The sequence below is a fragment of the Macaca thibetana genome, chromosome 8 (genome assembly GCF_024542745.1).
Source record: "Macaca thibetana thibetana isolate TM-01 chromosome 8, ASM2454274v1, whole genome shotgun sequence".
NCBI classification, from domain to species: domain Eukaryota; kingdom Metazoa; phylum Chordata; class Mammalia; order Primates; family Cercopithecidae; genus Macaca; species Macaca thibetana.
This window is the reverse complement of record NC_065585.1, coordinates 21,800,508-21,824,807: the sequence shown is the minus strand read 5'-3', so window position 1 is coordinate 21,824,807 and position 24,300 is coordinate 21,800,508. Positions and strand designations below refer to the sequence as shown.

General features: G+C 42.0%; 1 pseudogene; it reads left to right on the top strand.

Moving 5' to 3' along the window:
* The first annotated feature begins 12,431 nt into the window (after window positions 1-12,431).
* Window positions 12,432-15,111, top strand: LOC126960643 (peroxisomal multifunctional enzyme type 2-like; annotated as a pseudogene).
* Window positions 15,112-24,300: the final 9,189 nt, after the last annotated feature.

Here is a 24,300-nt window from a genome sequence, read left to right as displayed (position 1 = left end):
CCCGCCCCCCTGTCAACAGAAGCCCCGCCCCAGGCGGCGGAGGCTCCGCCCTCTGTCAGGAGAAGCCCCGCCTTCCCAGGGCTCGAAATGGCCCCGCCCTTTGCCGGCGACCGCTCCGCCCACTGTCGACGGAAGCCTAGTCTTCTCTCGGGTCAGCACAGAAGGCAGCCCCGCCTTCCTTGCGCTCCGCCTTCCTAATGTCACTGCTGGATCGTGAGAGGTAAGCATGCTGGCTTCTACTGAAACGCCCCTTGTCATCACACGCCTATCCCCAGGGGAGACACGACCCAGGCCCCGCCCCTTTGGGCGGAAGCCCCGCCCCTCCAAGACGGCCGCGAGTCCGGCTGGGAACCCCGTGCCCTGACAGATGTCGCCGCGCCCCTTGTCAGCGGTAGCTCCACCTCTCCTCGCTCCTCCGCAGGCCGCAGCTCCACCCGCTGACACCGAAAGTTCAGTTCAGCCGCACTTAGAACCGCCGAGAAAGGCGGAGCCGCCCTCTGTCCCTCAGCCGCCCTCCTCCCCTCGAACAGCCACTCTCTCTTCCCGAGACTTCTTTCCGAGTCCAGGGCTTCACATCTCGACGGCTTCCAGGGAACCAGCCCTGCAGCGGGGTCAGCGAGTGCCCGGGCTTTCGGGAACACCGCCCGGCGTCGCCGACCCTCTCCACTCACTTTCCCTTTCCCCCGCACCGCCGTCAGAACGAGGAGGAACAGAACCAAAGCGGAGAGCGGCAACTCACTCTCCAGCCGCTCCACACGCCGGGTCCTGGACGCTCGAGCGCTCCTGGGCCCCTTGACGTTCACTCCCCACCCCCATCCCAGTCGCGGACCCTTTGTGCAGAGCTCCGCTGAGCCACATTAATCCTAAAAGCACAGCAGAGCTCCGCTGAGCCACATTAATCCTAAAAGATGCAGTTGTTTCAAGTGGAAATATGATTTTTTTTTTTTTTTTTTGAGACGGAGTCTCGCGCTGTCGCTCAGGCTGGAGTGTGATGGCGCGATCTCGGCTCACTGCAACCTCCGCCTCCCGGGTTCAAGCGTTTCTTCTGCCTCAGCCTCCCAAGTAGCTGGGATTACAGGCGCCCATCACCTGACGCTGGGCTAATTTTTGTATTTTTAGTAGAGACGGTTTCACCATGTTAGCCAGGCTGGTCTCGAACTCCTAACCTCAAGTGATCCGCTAGCCTCGGCCTCCCAGAGTGTTGGGATTATAGGAGTGAGACACCGCGCCTGCCCGTGGAATCTGTTGAAATCAGTGTTCTACAATGTTCTTTTTATTTATAGGTTTCATCTTAGAATCCTAAAACTTGTGTAGGATGAGGCTTAATCTTATAAGCAAAGGTATTCAACCCTGCCACATTCCACACCCTGTATTTACAACAAAAAATACAACACTGCTTTACTCCTCTGGAATTAAATTCCTAATGCATACTATCTCTACAAATAATTTCGAGAAACCAATGTAATGTTCTAATAAAGGTGAAAAAATAGAAAGTAGTTTATAATAAAATATGTACTAATATCAAGAAAAAATTTAAAATTTAACAGAGTTTTCACAATGCGAATACTCTGCCACCAATACAATGCAAAACAAAAACTTCCCCCCGCAAAACTTCAGTACGCCCGCAAGGGGCAGTACTGCCCTCACTGGGAACCTCTTTAGACCAAGGAAGGGTCTGGAAATGCTTCAAATAGAGAAATTCATTCTTTTGTCTACACATTTAATGACAAGTTTTCTTTTGTTCTTTTGTTTTTGTTTGTTTGTTTGTTTGTTTGAGACGGAGTCTTTGCTCTGTCTCCCAGGCTGGAGTGCAATGGCGCGATTTTGGCTCACTGCAACCTCTGCGTCCCAGGTTCAAGCCATTCTTCTGCCTCAGCCTCTTGAGTAGCTGGGATTACAGGCACGCGCCACCACGCCCGGCTAATTTTTGTATTTTTAGTACAAACGGGGTTTCACCATGTTGGTCAGGCTGGTCTCGAACTCCTGACCTCATGATCTGCCCTCAGCCTCCCAAAGTGCTGGGATTACAGGCGTGAGCCACTGCACCCGGCCAATGACTAGTTTTTGTGTGTGCCAGTGTATGCCAGGCACTGTGGGAGATGTACGGCTGAGTTAGGCAACATTCCTGTCTTCCAGGAATGTACAGCCTAGTGGCCAAGCAAAAACAGTAGCATAAAGATGTCTCAAGTGAAAGGTAAAAAGAGACCCCTTTAGGGACGTGGAGCCGTTGACTGCAACTTCACGTTTTACCCCCACTTCCTCCCTTGCTTGCTTCTTCCTCCTCCTCCTCTTCTTTAGCACTAGTTTATAGAGTCACTCCTCCTCCCTATAAGCTGTCTCCCTGGTTCACTGCCCAATGCCAGCAGCCCAGAATTCTCCCAGTTTTGGGTCATGCCCACAGGGCAATTCTGTCCAAGAAAACACAGTGCTGAGAACAATATCCTTAGCTGAATTGCTGCCAATTACTTGGTATCCTTCTACAAAGCAAGACTGTTATCATCACCACTCAAAAAAAAAAAAAAAAAAACTGGTTGCAGACTTAAGCAATATGAATATATGTTTAGCATAGCAGATTGTGCCAGCCCACATAAATCTGCTTAGAGATCAGCCTCGCAGAGGAACTTGTTTTTATTAAAATAAATTCATTTATAAAAATTGTAAATATGATGGATTTTAACAGCTGCGTGGCTCCAGAAGTTTTTTTTTTTTTTTTTTTAAACCATGGATTGGCACAATTAGAATAGTCTAGATTTTTTTATGCATATGTTTTGCAGTTTGTCATACTCAAACTGGTATGGCAAAACTTCAGTACTCTTAGAGATAGAAGTTGTTCAGCAGGTTTTAAAAAGCACAGCACTTTTGCTATTCAGAGCCTCTTCCACCTTTGGAACAGTGAAAAAAAATATTGGTAGGAAATGAAGAGCTTTGGATAAAAAGTTCTAAGCTCTGGTGTCATCTGAAGAGGAATCGGCTTCCAACAGCACTTTTTGTAGTAGCTCCCTTCTGTTATTATTTTTCCTTTTTCTACTTTTTGTGAAAAAGTCTTTTTTAAAAACATGATACCATGAAATAGAACAGTCAAAAAAGACATCAAACTAAGACACTTTAAACTTTTGACTATAGTTAGGCGGACTTAAGAATTTAGCCCTAGTGAAGTGCTCCCACTATTTTCTCTAATGGCTACATTAGAAGGTGAACAAAACTGTTCCTACTAAAACCAATTCAGGCTGAACAAACTTTCTAAGTCAGTTTGGGGGTCAAGCCATTTCCTGTTTCTCTTAGTGCTTGCTCTGTGAAAATAATAATATTACTGGTAATAACAACAGTAAAAACAAGTCAGTATTCTTGGTACTTGTAAAATTCCTTCCCTCCACTCTTTCCCTCTACTTCTAGCATAGGACCATATATAGGACTACAGGACTATAGATGCAAAACAAGGAAAACAGAGAGGAAAACTGATTTTCCAGTATTCATTCAAAGAGTAACACATTGATACACTTTATATTTTAATCATAGTGTCATCTGGGTTGATTCATTCATTGGCATGTAACTCTATATCCACCAAAACTTAGTGTCTTGGCCAGGAAGGGTGCCTCATGCCTGTAATCCCGGCACTTTGGGAGGCTGAGGCAGGTGGATCACAAGGTCAGGAGATCGAGACCATCCTGGCCAACATGGTGAAACCCTGTCTCTACTAAAAATACAAAAATTAGCTGAGCATGGTGGCGTGCGCCTGTAGTCCCAGCTACTCAGAAGGCTGAGGCAGGAGAATCGCTGGAACCCGGGAGGCAGAGATTGCAGTGAGCCAAGAAGATTGCACCACTGCACTCCAGCCCGGGTGACAGAGCGAGACTCCATCTCAAAACAAACAAACAATCAAAAAAACCTTGGTGGCTATATCAGCATGACTTCTAAGGAAAAAGTGGCAGTATATATTTTTTAACCTAAAAACTTAGCATACGAATAACCCTAGGGAACACCCCACCAGAAAACAACACTAGAGTGAGAAAATGCAATAATTCACTGTGTTTCAGTCTTTGCAGAGAAGTCTAAGTAGCAGCCCTTAAATTTTAACGTTCATGAAAATTATGGAGAACTTTCTTTAAAAATAGATTCTCAGACCCCACTCCTGGGAGAGTCTAATTCAGTGGGTCTGGGATGAGGTCATGAATCTACATTTGACATGCAGCTGCAGACTTTGAGAAATACTCGTCTAAACAAATGCTTATAATTAAGGAAAAAATTATTGTAGAAATAACTAAGGGTTACAAACTACAAAAACTCTGAGAAGAGGTACCGTTCCTAAAATTGTCAGTTACATGGACATCAACACTGGGAAGGAAATGCCTTCAGTCATTAAGAACTTTCGGACCCATTGCAGACTTTCCATATTCTAGGAAAGGTCATTAAACTCAGAGCACTTTGGATATGTTATCCCATTATATCCTCCTGGTATCTCTGTGAGATAGTGAGTATTGTTTGCAGTTAACATATGAGGAAGCTAAAGTTTGGAGACATTAAGCTACCCAGGATAAGTAAGCTGGATTTTGAATCCATCCTGACTAGTCCTAAATCCTAATAAAGATGTTACAGACACTGCTTCTAAGAAAGAAGGCATTGCATTAGCCAAGCTACAGTGTGCACTGGATTTGAGACCTTTCACTGTCATTGAAGTCAGATGGTCACTGTCAAATCCCAGATTCTCTGCCACTTGCTAACTGTATCAGGAAGTACAAACCCACCAAAATTTAGTGGCTTAAAAAATGAAGCAATTATTTACCTCAGAGGTTTGTGGGTCAGCTGGGTGAGTCTGCTCATCTAGATGGTTCTGAACTGGAGCAGGTTTGGCTGATCTCAGCTGGACTTGCTCAGGCATCTGTGGTCAGCAGGTGGGCTGTCTGGGGGCTGCCTGGTCTAGGACAGCTGCATTCATATGTCCAGGGGCTGGCTTATGCAGGACGGCTGCAGCCACACCTTCAGTGGATGGCTGGCTGTTGATCACAGCGGGAACTGGGCCACGTGTCTCATCTTCCAGTAGAATAGCCTGGACTCATTCATAAGCAACCACAGGGTTCCAAGAAAGCCAGAAGCAGCCTTTAAGGTCTCTTGAAGCCTAGGCTCAGAGCTGACATAACTGTCGTTTCTGCCACATTTTGCTGACCAAGGCCAATCACAGAGCAAGCCCTGATTCCACCTCCTTTTTTTTTTAGAGAGAGAGAGGCAGGGTCTTGCTGTCGCCCAGGCTGAAGTGCAGTGGCACAATCACAGCTCACTGCAGCCTTGAACTCCTGGGCTCAAGGCATCCTACCGCCTCAGTCTCCCGAGTAGCTAGGACTACAGGCGTGCACTGCCATTTTCGGCTTGATCCCACCTCTTGAAAGCAGCTGCAAAGTCACGTCGCAAAGGATGAGGTTACAGGAACGGCAAACAATGGTGGCCATTTCTGTCATTGAGTTACCACACTATGTGACTGAGGGCAGGTTTCTTAACCTGTCTATGTTTTCACTCATCTGTAAAATGAAGATAACATTACAATTGTTGTGTCCTAGCTCAAAGGGTTAATAGTTCATGAAAAGCGCCTGGCTTACCTTAACTGCCCAGAAAATATCAGCCTGATGATGCTCTCTATGGTCTTTCCAGCCTGAAAGTCTTATGAATCTGCATGGAAGAGAGACCAGACTGATGTATGTGGCTCCTCAGGGAAGGACGTTGGCCCTGATTTTCTCACTCTTGATTTCATACTGTTCCAGTCAACACAGTTCTGGTTGTGAGGTACAGAAACTCTCGTAAGCTAGCTCAATCCAGGAACGAAAGCTACTCTTTGACCCTGCAGATCTACTCCATCCTCTCCTCTCTTGTCTCCCTTTTAAACAGTTTTTTTTTTTTTTTTTTTTTGAGACAGAGTTTCGCTCCTGTTGCCCAGGCTGGAGTGCAATGGCGCAATCTCGGCTCACCGAAACCTCTGCCTCCCAGGTTCAAGTGATTCTCCTGCCTCAGCCTCCTGAGTAGCTGGGATTACAGGCATTGGCCAGCACGCCCTGCTAATTTTGTATTTTTAGTAGAGCTGGGGTTTCTCCATGTTGGTCAGGCTGGTCTCGAACTCCCGATCTCATGTGATCTGCCCGCCTCAGCCTCCCAAAGTGCTGGGATTACAGGCGTGAGCCGCCGCACCTGGCCTCTTGACTCCTTTTAAGTCTCCTCAAGAACATGGCCTGGCCAAGTAGCCTCAGCCGAGGAGTCCAGTATGACTGTTGAGCTCTGTTCATTAGAGCTAATGCACCAATTCCCAAATCTAAAGAGAGAACCTGATTGGTCCAGCACGTTTCTTCTTAAAAGGTCAGCTTAGTGCAATCTGCCGGGTTAGGAGGGGAAGCCAGTCTTGTGGGGAAAGAGCAGCTTTACTTGGGCAGCAGAGGCTGTAAGCAAGGACAGTGCCTTCAGAAGATGGCTGTGAGCCAGCAAAGACAGTGCTTTACATCTCCTGGACATATGTCGCCTTCTCTACAATTTGAATTTACCTTTCCATCAAATAGTGAAAGGACTCAACTTCAAGGACCTTATAAAATCCATCTCCTCTCTCTACATTTCTTGATAAAGTGGATGCATGGGGCTATTTCTCCCACGCACTCACCAAATAACTACCTCGTGCTTTAGCTCTAACATAGGCATATTATGCTAGGACTGCATATTATGGTCTGTCATTTTCATGCCTTAGCTCTAACATAGGCATATTATACTAGGACTGCTGTCAAAAAAAAAGTGCCACAGACTGGGTGGCTTAAACAACAGAAATTTATTTTTCTCGCAGTTCTGGAAACTAAGTATCTGAAATCAAGGTGTTGGCAGAGTTGGTTCCTTTTCTTTCCTTTTTTTTTTTTTTTTTTTTTTTAGTTTTTGTAGACACAGAGGTCTCACTCCCTTGCCCAGGTTGGTCTCCAACTCCTGGCCTCAAGGAATCCTCCCGCTTGGCCTCCAAAATTCTGGGAATACATGCGTGAGCCACTGCGCCTAGCCAGGGCTGGGGTTTCTTCTGAGGGCTATCAGGGAAGGATCTTTTCCATGCCTATCTTACTGACTTGCAGATGGCCATCTTCTCCCTGCGTCTCCACATCGTCTTCCCTCTGTATATGTTGGTGTTCAAATTTGCTCTTCTTATAAGGACACCAGTACATAGGATTAGGATCTACCCTCCTGACCTCATTTTAAATGACCTCTGCAAAGACCCTATGTCCAACCTCGGTCACGTTCTAAGGCACTGGGGGTTAGGGCTTTACCCTATGAATTCTGAGGGAGTCACAATTCAGCCCGCAGCAGGAGGAAAACAGTCATCACTATAAACTACAAAATGCAAGTGTATCTCAGCCTGTTCTTTCCTGGGCTTATCCACAGTTCTGCATTTCGGAATGTCTTTCAGTCCCTAAGAATATTCAGTAACTACTTAACTGACTGACTGTGGTCTGTAATTTTTTAAAGTTCCAAGTCTATGAAAAGGGTGGTCATACTGGATACTTTTTGAAAGCTTTTTATATTGTGGCGAGTTTATCTTATGTTTAATCAAATAGCATTTTGTTTACACATTGCCAAAGGCCATGGTTTAGCAGCTAACAATAGAATCACCTGGTGTTTTCTAAAAACATCTATTTTTTATTGGTCTATTCAAAGAAAGAAAAAAAATCTATGCCCCAGCTCTACCTCCGAAGATTCTGATTTATTCAGTTTATGGTGAGCTACAGGCACTGTTCTGTTTTTAAAAAGCTTCCCAAATGATTCCAAAATGCAGTCAGTTTTGAGAACCACTGGCCTCAGGCAAGGGGGAAAGGAGGTAACCAACTCTGATGAAGAACCTCTACCTGCCAGGTTCTGAGGTCAGTACTTTTCTATATAACCTAATGTAATTTTCAGAGCAATCCTATGAGTATTAATACTACATCCCCCATTTTGTAGATAAGAAAATTGGGGCGTAAGATTTATTTGCTCAAGTTCCACAAGTTGTGGAGGCAGAAGTTCAAATAATGGGTTGCAGGACCCTGGTAGGGCTGGAGATTTTTCCATCAGAAGGTCGACAACCATCATGTGAATACATTATTTCTATTTCTCCGAACAGACTAGGCTATGCTGCTGTAACAAACCCCCAATACCCAGTCTTATCATAACTTTTCAGCCATCGAGGCTTCTTTGGGCCCTCAGTGATTCTCTAGGGCAATTCGCCTCTAAGTGGTGACTCAGGGACCCAGGCTGCTTCCTCTTTTTGGCCATATACAAGGGATGTGGCTAGGTACAGGAAATGTGGTAGAGTAAATAGGTATTTTGGTGAGCAGTAAATGTTTCTTCCATGTTACCTTACCAAAAGGCATCTTTTTTGGAGAACCTGTTCCAGAAGATTGAAATGCACGTTTGACTCCACAGGCCCTCCTTTTCCACCACACAGTAAAGCTTACGGTCCATCCTTCTGTGCCTTGGATTATTAAAAAAGTCAAGGCAGGTCGGGCATGGTGGCAGACACCTGTAATCCCAGCACTTTGGGAGGCCGAAGCAGGCAGATCACCTGAGGTCAGGAGTTCGAGACCAGCCTGGCCATCATGGCAAAACCCCATCTCTACAAAAAATACAAAAATTAGCCGGGCGTGGTGACGTCAAGGCTGCAGTGAGCAGTGATCATGCCATTGCACTCAAGCCTGGGTGACAGACCAAGACCCTGTCTCAAAAAAAAAAAAAAAAAAATTGTAATATGTTTTAGCTACTTTGATCTCATTTTAGTTATGAATGTTAAAAATTGAAAATATAGACCTAGGTGTTACTACATATGCTTTTGGAATATTTACAAAAATTTTTTTAAATATAGACTGATTAGCTTGGACTTCTCACTAAGTTAATTTCTCAATTTGTAGTCTACTCACACATTTATTTCCCTCCTGTTTCATAGCTTATGCATCCAGCTATGAAACTGCAAGTATGCAATTTACAGCCAACAAGGTAATATATTGCTGTGCTTATGTTACACATATACCCAAATGTTAAACACCTTTCTGATCATACAGATAGATTTGCAGACTTTTAACAACTTACTTGAAAAATACTCGCCCAAAGCCATAATAATTTTTTATATTTTATATTTAAATTTTATTATTTATACTTTTTATATTTAAATTTATTTTATATTTTAAAATTTTTCAGTTTACAAACACAAGGATTTTTTTTTCTGATCTTTTTCTGCCCACCTTTAAGATATTTCAGGTTTTATAACAAAAAAAGAATTTTTGCTTAAAAGCAGTTTTTAAATTTTTATGAAACATTTGTATGAACAAAGGAATATCTTCACTATAGAAACATTAAAAAATAGAGATGAGAATCCATCTATGTTTCTCCCTTCCTAGCCACTATTAGCATTTTAGTGTATTTCCAAACTGGCTATTTTTAGATGAAAGAAAATGTGTAGTTGTCTCTGACTATTCTCCTGCAAGGTTATTTGTTCTAAGAATATTTTTTAAATGTCTTTTTGGATAGACATTTTCATTTAGCTAGTATTTTAGTGATTATATTTCATGCAACAGCTGTGAGGTGAAGGTTCAGAAGAAACCAGGGAATTCGTTTGGTTGATGGTAATTTACATTTTCTCCCTAGTGGGATGGGAAAAAAGACTTAAGAAAAATTTAAGGAAGAAACAGAAAAGAGACATATGTAGTGGTCCTAAATATAAAACATGTAAACTCAATGAAAAAAAAATTACAGAACATAAAATTGGAGGTAACTTATTTTTATTCCTAAATAATTAAAGCAAAAGCTTGTGTCTTTTTTTAAGATCCTGATTTTCCTAAATATTCACCACAGTAAATAGCTATAATTAGGATTCATCACACGTAATCAGTTTCCAAATTATTTCATGAATACATTATCTCTTGCATTGAGCCCCCCTTTTTTCCTCACAAGTCAATCTTCAAGCCAGTTGAAGTTTCACAATGGTCCTTTAAATCAATACTTGTAGCTCACAATGTCTGTATGTCCTGGGTACTCATGTCTGGCTCCCTTTGATCTATTAAATGTTTTAGTTCCATATCTTTTGGGCATTTAAATCATTTTGATTCAGCATGTGCTCTGAAGGTAGAAGTATTTCAGGAGCCCTCTCGCTGCATGTTAAGTGCTGTTCTCTGACTCCCAGCCAGAGCTTGGATGTTGGCAGGGTTGATGGCTCAAATGTAGTGATTTCATTTCCAACCTTTGCACACTAAAAGTACATAGCCTAAACACAAAACTTCCAGATTTTTCCTCTTAGAAGCACAACTTAACATTGCCACGAATAAAACAATCTTTAAAATGGGAAGAAATTTGAAAATAAAATTGCAATGCTGTCTCAATAAAATACTGGGGATATTAATGCTGGTTTGTGAGGTCTGGTAGCTGAGAAACCTTTAAAAAGTTGTTGTTGGAGTATTTCATTTTTTTCTACTTTTATTTTTTAAAGAGAGTGGGTGTCTTTAGGTGTCTGCCCCTAAAACAGACCCTGAGTAAGAGATATGAGGGCAAGTGGTTCATTTGGGAGATGAAGCCAAGAAGAATGAGTAGGGGAGTGGGGATATAAGAAAGGGAAGGGAAGGAAGCTAGCAACGGTACAGTTTCAAGCAGGTTGCTGCTGTGGGACCTAGTGCTCAACTCTAGTGGAGAACCTAGAGATAAGGTATAGAACACACCTCAGAGGTATCCCACCAAAGGGCCAAGGGAACAGGGGTATTATTCACCAACTCCCATCTATGTCTAGCCAGAAACTATTCACAGGGGTGTTAACTATTTGTCACTTCCAGACCACCTCCAGCGTGAGTCATGAGAAAACCCTCAGGTGGAGGGTTACAAACATTCGCAAGAAATTGCCATTGGCACGTACTGGAATGCTGAGTGCCAAAGCCATACAGTGTTTGTTCAAGGAAGGTGGTTAAGAACATGCGTTTCGAGTCACAGAGACCTCATTTAAGTCCTGCTTCTGCCACTTATGTGTGATAGTGAGTAAATGACTTAATTAGTCTCAGCGTCTGTTTCTTTATTTGTAAAATAAAAACAATACTAGAACCTACCTACTAGGCCTTTTATGGCATTGTAAGTATAAATGAGATACTGTCTATAATCCACACACAAGGTGAGTGTTCACCACATGTGTCAAATAATTGGCTCAAATGGACATGAGAGAGTAAGTCAGCAAATTTTGTCTGCTAAACTTTTGTGGCAGACAACTCCCGGGTTGCCTGCGAGGGTCACACTTTCTTATAATGTGGGTTTCCCCTAATAATGTCTAAATTATGTGATACCGGTCTCTGGAAGGAACTAGGGTGGACATCAGGACCAATCCAATTATTTGGAGCCGAGAGGGTACTCTGAAGTCTAGAACAGAGAATCACTGAGTCTTAGTGGCTTTGTCTTTGTCGAGTCACATTAATGACAACTATTTTAGGAACTTCAGCCAAGGGCTTGGAGCAGGACTAGTTCCCTCTCATTGACGTTTGGTTGTTCTAAACATCCATGAGGTAATTTACATCCTTTCAAAAATGTGCCTTTTTGCTGAAGTTAGAAAGAGGATTTCTGTTACTTACAACCAAAGAATCTTAACCAATAGAACCCGTCTGTTTTTTTATTTGTGTTATTTTTCAGAGCTATATTTTAGGCTGAAGCGTGGTAGGGCAATCATGACTCACTGAAGTCTCAAACTCCTGGGCTCAAGTGATCCTCCTACCTCAGCCTCCCGAGTAGCTGGGACTACAGGCATGTGCCACTACACCTGGCAAATTATTATTATTATTATTATTATCATTATTATTATTTTTGTAGAGATGGGTCTTGCTATGTTGCCCAAGCTGGTCTCAAAATCATGGCCCCAAGCGATCCTACCGCCTCAGCCTCCCAAAGAGCTAGGATTACAGGCATGAGCCACTGTGTAGCAAAAACCCATCTGTTTTTATTTTATTTTATCTATTTATTTGAGACAGAGTCTCACCCTGTCGCCCAGGCTGGAGTGCAGTAGTGCGATCTCGGCTCACCGAAACTTCCACCTCCCAAGTTCGAACTCCTGAGTAGCTGGAATTACAGGCATGTCCCACCATGTCTAGCTAATTTTTGTATTTTTAGTGGAGATGGGGTTTCATCATGTTGGCCAGGCTGGTCTTGAACTCCTGACCTCAGGTGATCGGCCTGCTTCAGCCTCCCAACATGCTGGGATTACAGGTGTGAGTCACTGCACCTGGCCCCATCTGTTTTTAACCTAATTAATTAACTGCTGAATGCTCTCTTCTTTTATCAATATTTATATATAAATATAATATTTCTTGGTATTTTATACTTGTTCCCAGAGCTAGTAGAAAACAAAACAAAACTCCCACAACCTTTCAGTCCTTTCTGCAGTTATTTTGCTGACTGACTATGCAAAGCTTAGAATATACAGTCATAACTAAATGGATTTCAATCTCATGAAGGTACCCAATATGTAAACAATTAACTGTGAGAAAATCAAACTGAAAATTTGTTCTTTCATGGCCTTGGAATGAGATAAATCTAACAGAAGCAGCTTCTAAAAATATAATCAAGATGATCTTGTATCTTTTTAAAAATAAGCCATTATGAGCAAGATCCTTCTCTTCTTTTCTAAAGTATGGGCTTCCCTTCACTGTAGCCATATGTGCCTCCATTTCTTGTTAAACTCATATCTTTCTATTCTACTTTCTTGATCCTCTTCTTATTTATCCAGCAATTAAGTCAACTGATACTTATTTAGTGCCAACTGTGAACTGATTGTGGTAGGTGCTAGATCTATAATCATAAAACAAAAGAAAAAACATCAGCCGGGCACGGTGGCTCAAGCCTGTAATCCCAGCACTTTGGGAGGCTGAGACGGGCGGATCACAAGGTCAGGAGATCGAGACCATCCTGGCTAACACGGTGAAACCCCGTCTCTACTAAAAAATACAAAAAACTAGCCGGGCGAGGTGGCGGGCGCCTGTGGTCCCAGCTACTCCGGAGGCTGAGGCAGGAGAATGGCATAAACCCGGGAGGCGGAGCTTGCAGTGAGCTGAGATCCGGCCACTGCACTCCAGCCTGGGCGACAGAGCCAGACTCAGTCTCAAAAAAAAAAAAAAAAAAAAAAAAAGAAAACAAAACATCATTCCTGACCTTAAAGAGCCTATGATCTCTTAGTGAAACCAATATTAAATAAATAAGCATTAAAAAATACCGGGCACAGTGGCTCACGCCTGTAATCCCAGCACGTTGGGAGGCTGAGGCAGGTGGATCACCTGAGGTCAGGAGTTCGAGACCAGCCTGGCCAGCATGTAAAACGCCGTCTCTACTGAAAATACAAAAATTAGCCAGGCGTGGTGGCAGGCACCTGTAATCCCCGCTACTTGGGAGGCTGAGGCAGAAGAATCACTTGAACCCAGGAGGCAGAGGTTGTAGTGAGCCGAGAGCATGCCATTGCACTCCAGCCTGGGAGACAAGAGCGAGACTTCGTCTCAAAAAAAAAAAAAAAAAAAAAAAAACCCTAGTCAAGGTATGTGTCACTGTAGAGGCATGGGCGCAGTCCTCCCCTACACCAGTGACCGATATCACCAGCTGTTGAAACTCCGTGGTAAGACCATGAGTCCAGCCTCATGCCCTGGCTTTTGTAGAAAAAGGAGCACTAGTTGTTGTGAATTATTTAAGAGGGAGTTGGTAAAGGCTCCTTAGTTGCTGATAAGGTTGTTGAAGAAATAATAAAGGTAGAAAAGTGGTGGCCAACTATGATTCAGTGAAAACAGGAGAGAAGATTGTAAAGACAGCACTGGATGCTTTTAGAATAGATGTTGTGGTCAACAATGCTGGAATTCTGAGGGACCATTCTTTTGCTAGGATAAGTGATGAAGACTGGGATATCATCCACAGAGTTCAATTGCGGGGCTCATTCCAGGTGACCCTGGGAAGTATGGGATCACATGAAGAAGCAGAAATATGGAAGGATCATTATCACTTCATCAGCTTCAGGAATATATGGCAGCTTTGGCCAGGCAAATTATAGTGCTGCAAAGTTGGGTCTTCTGGTCCTTGCAAATTCTATTGCAGTTGAAGGCAGGAAAAGCAACATTCACTGTAAAACTATTTCTGCTAATGCTGAATCAGGGTGGACTCAATTATGCCTGAAGATTTTGTGGAAGCCCTAAAACCAGATTATGTAGCATTGCTGGTCCTTTGGCTTTGCCATAGAGTTGTGAGGAGAATGGGGGTTTGTTTGAGGTTGGAGCAGGATAGATTAGAAAATTATTCTGGGACCGGACCCTTGTAGTGGTTGTAAGACAAAATCAGCCAGTGACTCCTGAAGCAGTGAAGGCTAACTGGAAGAAGACGTGTGACTTCGAGAATGCCAGCAAGCCTCAGAGTATCCAAAAATCAACTGGCAGTGTAATTGTAGTTCTAAGTAAAATAGATTCAGAAGGAGGAGTTTCAACAAATCATATCCGTCATGCAACATCTACAGGAACATCAGGATTTGCTGGAGCTATTGGCCATACACTCCCTCCATTTTCTTCTGCTTATACAGAACTGGAAGCTATTATGTATGCCCTTGGAGTGGAAGCATCAGTCAAGGATCCAAAAGATTTTAAATTTGTTCATGGAGGAAGCTCTGAGTTCTTCTGTTTGCCTGCCTTTGGAGTTATCATAAATCAGAAATCTATAATGGGTGGAGAATTAGCAGAAGTTCCTGGGCTTTCAAGGAACTTTGCAAAGGTTCTTTATGGGGAGCAATACATGCAGTTATATAAACCACTTCCTAGAGCAGGAAAATGAAAATGTGAAACAGTTGTTGCTGATGTCCTAGATAAAGGATCTGGTGTAGTAATTCTTATGGATGTCTATTCTTATTCTGAGAAGGAATTTATGTACTATAATCAGTTCTCTTTCTCATTGGCTCTGGAGGCTTTGGTGGAAATTGGACCTGAAAGTCAAGGTAACTGTAGCCATACCTGATAGACCACCTGACGCTGTACTTACAGATACCACCACTCTCAATCCGGCTGCTTTGTACTGCCTCAGCAGAGACTGGAATCTGTCACACGCTGATCCTAACTTTGCTAGCCTAGCACGTTTTGACATGTGTACATGGATTATGTACATTTAGATTTTTTGCCAGGCATGTTTTATAATGTGTCAAAGATTCAAGATGATTAAGACTTGTTTTGCAAAACCAGTATATCCAGGGCAAACTCGACAAACTGAGATGTGGAAGGAAGGAAACAGAATTCACTTTCAAACCAAGGTCCAAGGAACTAGAGACATGTCATTTCAAATGCATATGTGAATCTTATGCCAACATCTGATATTTCAGCTAAGACACCCTCTGAAGGTGAGGAACTTCAGAATACTCTTGTATTTGAGGAAAAAGTTCACGACCTTAAGGATGTTGGGTGTGAGATGGCAAAGAAAGTAAATGCTGTATTTCAGTGACATATTAATAAAGGTGGAAATATTGCCACTAAGTGACCTGAAAAGTGGTTCTGGAAAAGTGTATCAAGAACCTGGAAAAGGTTTTGCTGATGCAATCATCATACTTTCAGATGGAGATTTCATGGAGGTAGTTCTAGGCAAGCTTGAACCTCAGAAGGCATCTGTTACTGGCATACTGAAGGCCAGAGGGAACATTGTGCTGAGCCAGAAACTTCAGATGATTCTTAAAGACTATACCAGGTTCTGGCTGGGCGCAGGTGGCTCATGCCTGTAATCCCAGCACTTTGGGAGGTCGAGGTAGGTGGATCACGAGGTCAGGAGTTCGAGACCAGCCTGACCAACATGGTGAAACCCTGTCTCCACTAAAAATACAAAAATTAGCTGGACGTGGGGGCAGATGCCTGTAATCCCAGCTACTCAGGAGGCTGAGGCAGGAGAATTGCTTGAACCCGGGAGGTGGAGGTTGCGGTGAGCCGAGATTGCACCACTGCACTCCACTCTGGGTAACAGAGTGAGACTCAGTCTCAAAAAAAGAAAAAAAAAAAAAAAAAAAAAAAAGACTACACCAAGTTCTGAAGGACACACTATATTATTAATAAAAATAGAATAATTAAATACTCTCTTCGCCCAAATATGCTTGATTCTTCTGCAGAAGTGATCAGAACTAAGATGCAGAGGAAGTTACTTACCATTTTCAGATGTCGATAACTTTTCAGATTTTTTTTTTTTTTTTTGAGACAGAGTTTCGCTCTTGTTGCCTAGGCTAGAGTGCGATGGCACAATCTCGGCTCACCACAACCTCCACCTCCTGGGTTCAAGCGATTCTCCTGCCTCAGCCTCCTGAGTAGCAGGGATTATAGGCATGTACCACCACACCCAGCTAATTTTCGTATTTTTAGTAGAGATGTGGTTTCTCCATGTTGATCAGGCTGGTCTTGAACTCCCAACCTCAGGTGATCCACCTGCCTTGGCCTTCCAAAGTGTTGGGATTACAGGCGTGAGCCACTGCGCCCAGCCCAGATTTTTATTTTCTACTCTTTTTTAATGTATCATTATTTTTGCAAGGAACTATATATAAGCTAGCATATAGTTATCCTTCTGTTCTTAGATCTGCATCTTCATAATAAAAAATTTTCACTATTTTAGATTCTTTAGAATTTGTGATAGCATTTATAAAAGTTAAAAGGAAAATTAAATGAATAAAGGCCACTTTGATACCTTTAAAAAATAAAAAATACCTAGTTAGAAATCATGAAATTTGTAATGCAGGAATATTGTACATTAAATGAGAGGTTAAAATACGAAGTCTTGTTTAGATTCCAGAGGTAAGAAAAACTTCTCTAAGACAGTGACTTCTATGCTGATAAATGAAGGATAAGGAATAGAGGTTAGATAGGTATAGGAAAAGGAAAGAGCATTCTAGACAAAAGGAACAGCGTATCAAAGAGCCCAGAGGTAAGAAAAATAACTAAAAAGGCCAAGTGTAGGCCGGGCGCGGTGACTCACGCCTGTAATCCCAGCACTTTGGGAGGCCGAGGTGGGTGGATCACCTGAGGTCAGGAGTTCGAGACCAGCCTGGCTAACATGGTGAAACCCCGTTTCTATTAAAAATACAAAAAAATTAGTTGGGCATGGTGGCAGGCACCTGTAATCCTAGCTACTCCGGAGGCTGAGGCAGGAGAATTGCTTGAACCTGAAAGGCGGAGGTTGCAGTGAGCTGAGATTGTGCCATTGCACTCCAGCTTGGGCAACAAGAGTGAAACTCCATCTCCAAAAAAAAAAACAAAAAAAAAACAAAAAGAAGGAAGAGGGAAGCTGTTTCTGGTTTCAGCATTTAGATGGATGGTAGTGGAATTTATTGATACAAGGAACTTTGGAGGAGCAGCAAGTTTCAGGGGAAGATCAAGATACATGGGCTTGTAGTTCAGAAAAATGATATGACCTAGAGATAGAAATTTGGGAGCAGTTGTATACAGATGGTATTTAAAGCCTTGCGAGTAGAAAACACCACCTTGGAAAACAGTGTTGACTGGTAAGAGAACAGAACCCCACACCAAATCTGCAGAACAACATGAAGCTAACGGTAGAGGAGGATGCCATCAAAAAGGCAGAAAGGCTGGGCGCGGTGGCTTACGCCTGTAATCCCAGCACTTTGAGAGGCTGAGGCGGGCAGATTCCCTGAGGCCAGGAGTTCAAGACCAGCCTGGTCAACATGGTGAAACCCCGTCTCTACTAAAAATACAAAAATTAGCCGGGTGTGGTGGCAGGCACCTGTAATCCCAGCTATTCGAGAGGCTGAGGCAGGAGAATTGCTTGAATCTGGGAGGCGGAGGTTGCAGTGAGCCAAGATTGTGCCACTGAACTCCAGCCTGGGTCACAGAGGGAGACTCCACCTCAATCAAAAAAAAAAAAAAGACAAAATGTTTAAGAACAAAAGAACAGTCATAGAATCTGGAGGAAAAATCACATGAGTGTAGAGTAGGCATAAGAAAGCAGGCAGAAGAAAAAATTCGTTTCAAGAAAGCTGTATGCTGTATTTTGTGGAATGATGCTAAATTTTGTGGAATGATGCTAAGTGGCAGAATATAAAAAAAGACTAAAAAAGTGCACATTGATCCGGCCACATGGCTGTCACTGATCCCCTTAGACTAATTTGAAGAAGTGTTTTTGCAACTTGCTATGCCCTATTCCAATCATGCTCTTCTCCCTGACCAAAAATGTTAAAAAGCAAAAACGATTCTCCTACATTTTGCTTTGAAATTTGTAGCACTCCTACTCCAAGGTGAGAAATTCTCCTTCATATAAAATCAGTTCAAAACCTCTTTCATTTTCTTCCTGACCTTATTCTCACATGAAAACCTCCCCATCTTCTGAGGACGATCCACTTCAAGGGGAGGAACTTAAAATGCCTGTTCTTTCCATCATTACTTCCAGGCATTCATAACTCCACCAGTTTTCTGTGGAGTGAAACATTGGTTCTAGCATTTGCCTCTAGCATTAATTCAATTATTTAACAAATATTTATCATGTACTTTTATCACTAGATATACAAAGACACAGTATTTATTCTCAAGGAGCTTATAGATTCGTAGAATAAACTGAGATAGTGGTATGATATAGATATAAACAAGTATTTTACTGAGAGGAATTACTTATGGACCATAAACATGTATAAAATCATTGATGATTGGGCCAGTGGAAATGAAGGCCACAGTAAGATGCCATTTTACACCATTTAATAGATAAATGTTACAAAGTTTGACATTTTCAAATTTTGGAGGAGGAGACATGCATTCACAAAGTCTCTTGTACACTACAAGTGGAGTGGAAGTTCTGTGGCCGTTTTGAAAACCGTTTGACATCACCTCCTAACGGTGGATATTCACATGCCTTATGACTCTAGGTATATACAGCAGTGTTGGCTACTTTCTGTTTGTCCCTCCAGGTCTGCTTTCTGCCCTTCTTCATCCTGTTTTCCACTAAGGTGTCTGACTTGTATGGATTGCATCAACGGGATCCCATACACCATTGCTTCTGGTTGGGTTAGCTGCTGGGGAGCAACAGCAGGAAAAGAGTGAGAGTGAGGTTAGGGCATTTATTCCAGTTCCCTCTGTGAGGTTGCTGTGGGGTGCCCATATCCCTCATCTGATGGTTACTGCTTCCCTCAAGGTAGCAGAATCTACATGACTCTTTCTCTTTCCAGGTTGCAGTAACTATTCCCCGCCCTTGTTCCTTTGGGCTTAGGGGTAGTAACTAGCACCATGCACCTACACATTTGTAAATAAATGCTCTTCACAGGTACTACTGCATGCTAAGACACTGACTGATACAGTAATTGACACCAGACCTAGGTTAAAACAAAACAAAAAACAGAAACTTCTCAGAATAGGATTCTGGAACTGGGTTAGTCATATATTCAAACGCTTGTGCTCTGTTGTGAATGGAAAATGATATAGCTGTTATGAAAAACAGTATGGCAGTTCTTCAAAAAATTAAAAATAGCATTATTATTTGATCCATCAATTTCACTTCTAGGTATATACTCAAAAGAATTGAAAGCAGGGCCGGACACAGTGCATCACGCCTGTTAGTCCAGCACTTTGGGAGGTTCAGGAGGGTGGATTGCTTGAGCCCAGGAGTTCCAGACCAGCCTGGGCAACATGACAAAACACCGTCTTTACAGAAAAATACAAAATTAGGTGTGGTAGCATGCACCTGTGGTCTCACCTCCTCTGGAGGCTGAGGTGGGAGGATCACCTGAGCCTGGGGAGGTCAAAGTTGCAGTGAGCCATAGTCACACCACTGTACTTCAGCCTGGGTGATGGAGTAAGACCCTGTCTCAAAAATTAATAATAATAAATAAAGTAAAATAAAATAAATTGAAAGCAGGATATTTTATTTTTTTATTTTTCAGATGGTGTCTTGCTCTGTCACCCAGGCTGGAGTGCAGTGGCGTGATTTCGGCTCACCGCAACCTTCGCCTCCTGGGTTCAGGAAATTCTCCCTGCCTCAGCCTCCTGAGTAGCTGAGATTACAGGTGTGTGCCACCATGCCTGGCTAATTTTTGTACTTTTTAGTAGAGACGAGGGTTCACTATGTCGGCCATGCTGGTCTCAAACTTCTGAACTCAAATGATCTGCCCGCCTTGCCCTCCCAAAGTGCTGGGATTACAGGCATGAGCCACTATGCCTGGCCTGGAAGCAGGACCTTTTTTTTTTTTTTTTTTTTTTTTTTTGAGATGGAGTCTTGCTCTGTGACCCAGGCTGGAGTTCAGTGGTGCAATCTCAGCTCACTGCAACCTCCGCTTCCTGGGTTCAAGCAATTCTCCTCCCTCAGCCTCCAAAGTAGCTGAGACTACAGGCGTGCACCACCACACCCGGCTAATTTTTTTGTATTTATATTTAGTAGAGACAGGGCTTCACTAGGTTGGCCAGGTTGGTCTTGAACTCCTGACCTCAGGTGATCCAACCGCCTCAGCCTCCCAAAGTGCTGGCATTACAGGCGTGAGCCACTGTGCCCAGCCCTTCCAGGGTTTTCATAGTTTTAGATTTTACATTTAAGTCAGAAAGACAATTTTCTTATGTCAAACTTGTATCTTACAACCTTGTTAAACTCAACTATTAGTACTAGAGGCTTTTCTTTTTTTCTTTTTTGTAGATTCTATTTTCTACACAGATGATCATGCTATATGTGAATGAAGACAGGTTTACTTTTCCTTTCCAATCTGTATGTCTTTTATTTCTGTTTTTTAATTATGGTAAAATACACATAACATAAAATTTGCCATCTTAGCCATTTTTAAGTGTTCAGTTCAGTAATGTTAAGTATATTCACAGAGTTGTGCAACCAATCTCCAGAACTTTGGCATCTTGCAAAACTGAAACTCTGTATCATTAAACAACTCCCCAGCTCCCAGCCCCTGGCAACCACCATTCTACTTTCTGTCTCTATGACTTTGACTACTCTAGATACCTCCTATAGGTGAAATCATACAGGATTTGTCTTTTTGTGATTGGTGCATTTAACTTAGCAAAATGGCCTCAAGATTCATCCATATTGTAGCATATGTCAGAATTTCCTTATTTTTAATGCTGAATAATATTCCTTTGTATGTATATACCGTATTTTGCTTATTCATTCATCCATGGATGGACACCTGGGTTGCTTCCACATTTTAGCTATTGTGAATAATGCTGCTACGAACATGGGTGTACAAATATCTCTTCAAGATCCTGCTTTCGGCCAGGCGCAGTGGCTAGTGGAAGACAACCTAGACAGTACCATTCTGGACATTGGAATGGGCAAAGATTTCATAACGAAAACTTCAAAAGCAATTGCAACAAAAGCAAAAATTGACAAATGGGATCTAAGGAAAAAGAGCTTCTGCACAGCAAAAGAAACTATCAAAAGAGTAAACAGACAGCCTACAGAATGGAAGAAAATATTTGCAAACTATGCATCTGACAAAGGTCTAATATCCAGCATCTATAAGGAACTTGAACAAATTTACAAGCAAAAACCCAACAACCCCATTAAAAAGTGGGCAAAGGACATGAACAGACACTTTTCAAAAGAAGACATACATGTGGCCAACAAGTGTATGAAAAAAAGTTCAATATCACTGATCATTAGAGAAATACAAATCAAAACCACAATGAGCTACTATCTCACACCAGTGAAAATGGCAATTATTAAAGAGAGTAAAAAAATAACAGATGCTGGCAAGGTTGCGGAGGAAAGGGAATGCTTCTACATTATTGGTGGGAGTTTAAATTAGTTCAGCCACTGTGGAAAGCAGGTAGCGATTCCTCAAAGAACTAAAAATGGAACTACCATTTGACTCAGCAATCCCGTTACTGGGTATATGCCCAAAGGAATATAAATCATTCTATCATAAAGATACATGTATGCAAATATTCATTGTAGCACTATTCACAATAGCAAAAACATGGAGTCAACTTAAATACCCATCAACAACAGACTGGGTAAAGAAAATGTTGTATGTATACACCATGGAATACTATGCAGCCATAAACAAGAATGAGATCATGTCTTTTGTGGGAACATGGATGGAGCTGGAGGTCATTGTCCTTAGCAAACTAACACAGAAACAGAAAACCAAATATCACATGTTTTCACTTCCAAGTGGGAGCTAAATAATGAGAACTCATGGACACAAAGAGGGCGACAGTAGACACTGGGGCCTACTTGAGGGTGGAGGTTGGGAGAAAGGAATGTATTTTTTCTAATCCTTTAAGATCAGAAAATGACTGTATTTTTTCTGATCTCAGTACCTAGTATTGAGTAGTAGGCTTAGTACCTGGGTGATGAAGTAATCTGTACAACAAACCTTCATGACACACGTTTACATATATAAAAAACCTGCACATGTAACCCTGAACATAAAATAAGTTTTAAGAAAAGGAAAAAAAATTGTCTTTCTACGTATTAGCAACAAACTATTGGAAATTAAAATTACAATGCAGGGGCCGGGTGCAGTGGCTCATGCCTGTAACCCCAGCACTTTTGGAGGCTGAGGCAGGTGGATCACGAGGTTGGGAGTTTGAGACCAGCCTGACCAACATGGTGAAACTCCATCTCTACTAAAAATACAAAAATTAGCTGGGCGTGGTGGCACGTGCCTGTAATCCAAGCTACTCAGGAGGCTGAGACAGGAGAATCTGTTGAACCTGGGAGACAGAGGTTGCAGTCAGCTGGGATGGCACCACTGCACTCCAACCTGGCTGACAGAGCGAGACTTCGTCTCAAAAAATATAATAATAATAAAATAAAATTACAATACAGTAGCACTTACAATAGGATTCAAAAATATAAAATACTTAGGAATAAATCTGACAAAAAATGTGCAAACTCTACATGAGGAAAACTAGAAAACATTGCTGAGAGAAATCAAAGAAGATCTATGTAAATGGAAAGATATACTGTATTTATGGATTGGAAGATTCAAACTTGTTAAAATGTCAATTTTCCCCTAAATTCAATCTAGAGTCAATACAATTTGAGTTAAAATTTTAGTAGGCCTTTTTTTGTGGGGGCGGGGGAAGAAATTGACAAGTTGATTCTATAATTCACGCAGAAATTTAAAAGACCTAGAGTAGCCAAAACAACTTTGAAAACGAAGAACACAGAGGGAGAATTAAAACTATCTGATTTTAAGACATATTATAAAGCTATAGCAATCGAGAGTATGCAGTATAGTAGAATAGAGTATGGAGTATAGTAATCAAGTAGATCAATGGAACAGAATAGAGCCCAGATATGAAACCATACATATAGAGACAACTAATTTTTGACAAAGGCACAATGGCAATTCAGTGGGAAAAGGATAGTTCTTCTTTGCATATGAATTATTATTATTTTTTTTTGAGACAGAGTCACGCTCTGTCACACAGGCTGGAATGCAGTGGTGCAATCTCAGCTCACTGCAACCTCTGCCTCCCGAGTTCAAGCGATTCTCTTGCCTCAGCCTCCCAAGTAGCTGGGATTACAGGTGTGCGCCACCACGCCCAACAAATTTTTTGTATTTTTAGTAGAGACAGGGTTTTGCCATGTTGGCCAGGCTGGTCTCGAACTTCTGGCCTTAGGTGATCTGCCCACCTCGGCCTCCCAAAATGCTGCATATGGATATTCTTCAAAACATACTTCATACTGTAAACAAAAATTAACTCAAAATGGATCACAGCTCTAAATGTAAAACTTTAAATTATAAAACTTCTGGAAGAAAAAAAACAACTTCTGGAAGAAAATACAGGAGAAAATTGTTGGGATATTGAGGGAAATATTTATTAGATAAAATGTCAAAACTATAATTTATAAAAGAAAAAAGTGATATATTTAAACTTTATCAAAATTTAAAATTTCTGCTTTTGAAATACTTATTAAGAGTTTGCGAAGTCAAGCCACAGAGTGGGAGAAAATATTTGCAAAGCATATGAAGGACTTGTATCTAGAGTGTATAAAGAACTCTTTTTTTAAAACTAATCAGATGAATTTAAGGTTTATCAAAACTCTTAGGAATTATGAACATGATTCTTTAATTAATTAATTAATTAATTTATTTATTTGAGACAGAGTCTTGCTCTGTCGCCCAGGCTGGAGTACAGTGGCAACATCTCAGTTCACTGCAACCTCTGCCTCCCAGGTTCAAGTGATTCTCCTGCCTCAGTCTCCTGAGTAGCTGAGATTACAAGCATGTGCCACCACGTATGGCTAATTTTTTAATTTTTAGTAGAGATGGGGTTTCACCATGTTAGCCAGGCTAGTCTTGAACTCCTGACCTCCAGTGATCTGCCCGCCTCGGCTTCCCAAAGTGCTGGGATTACAAGCATG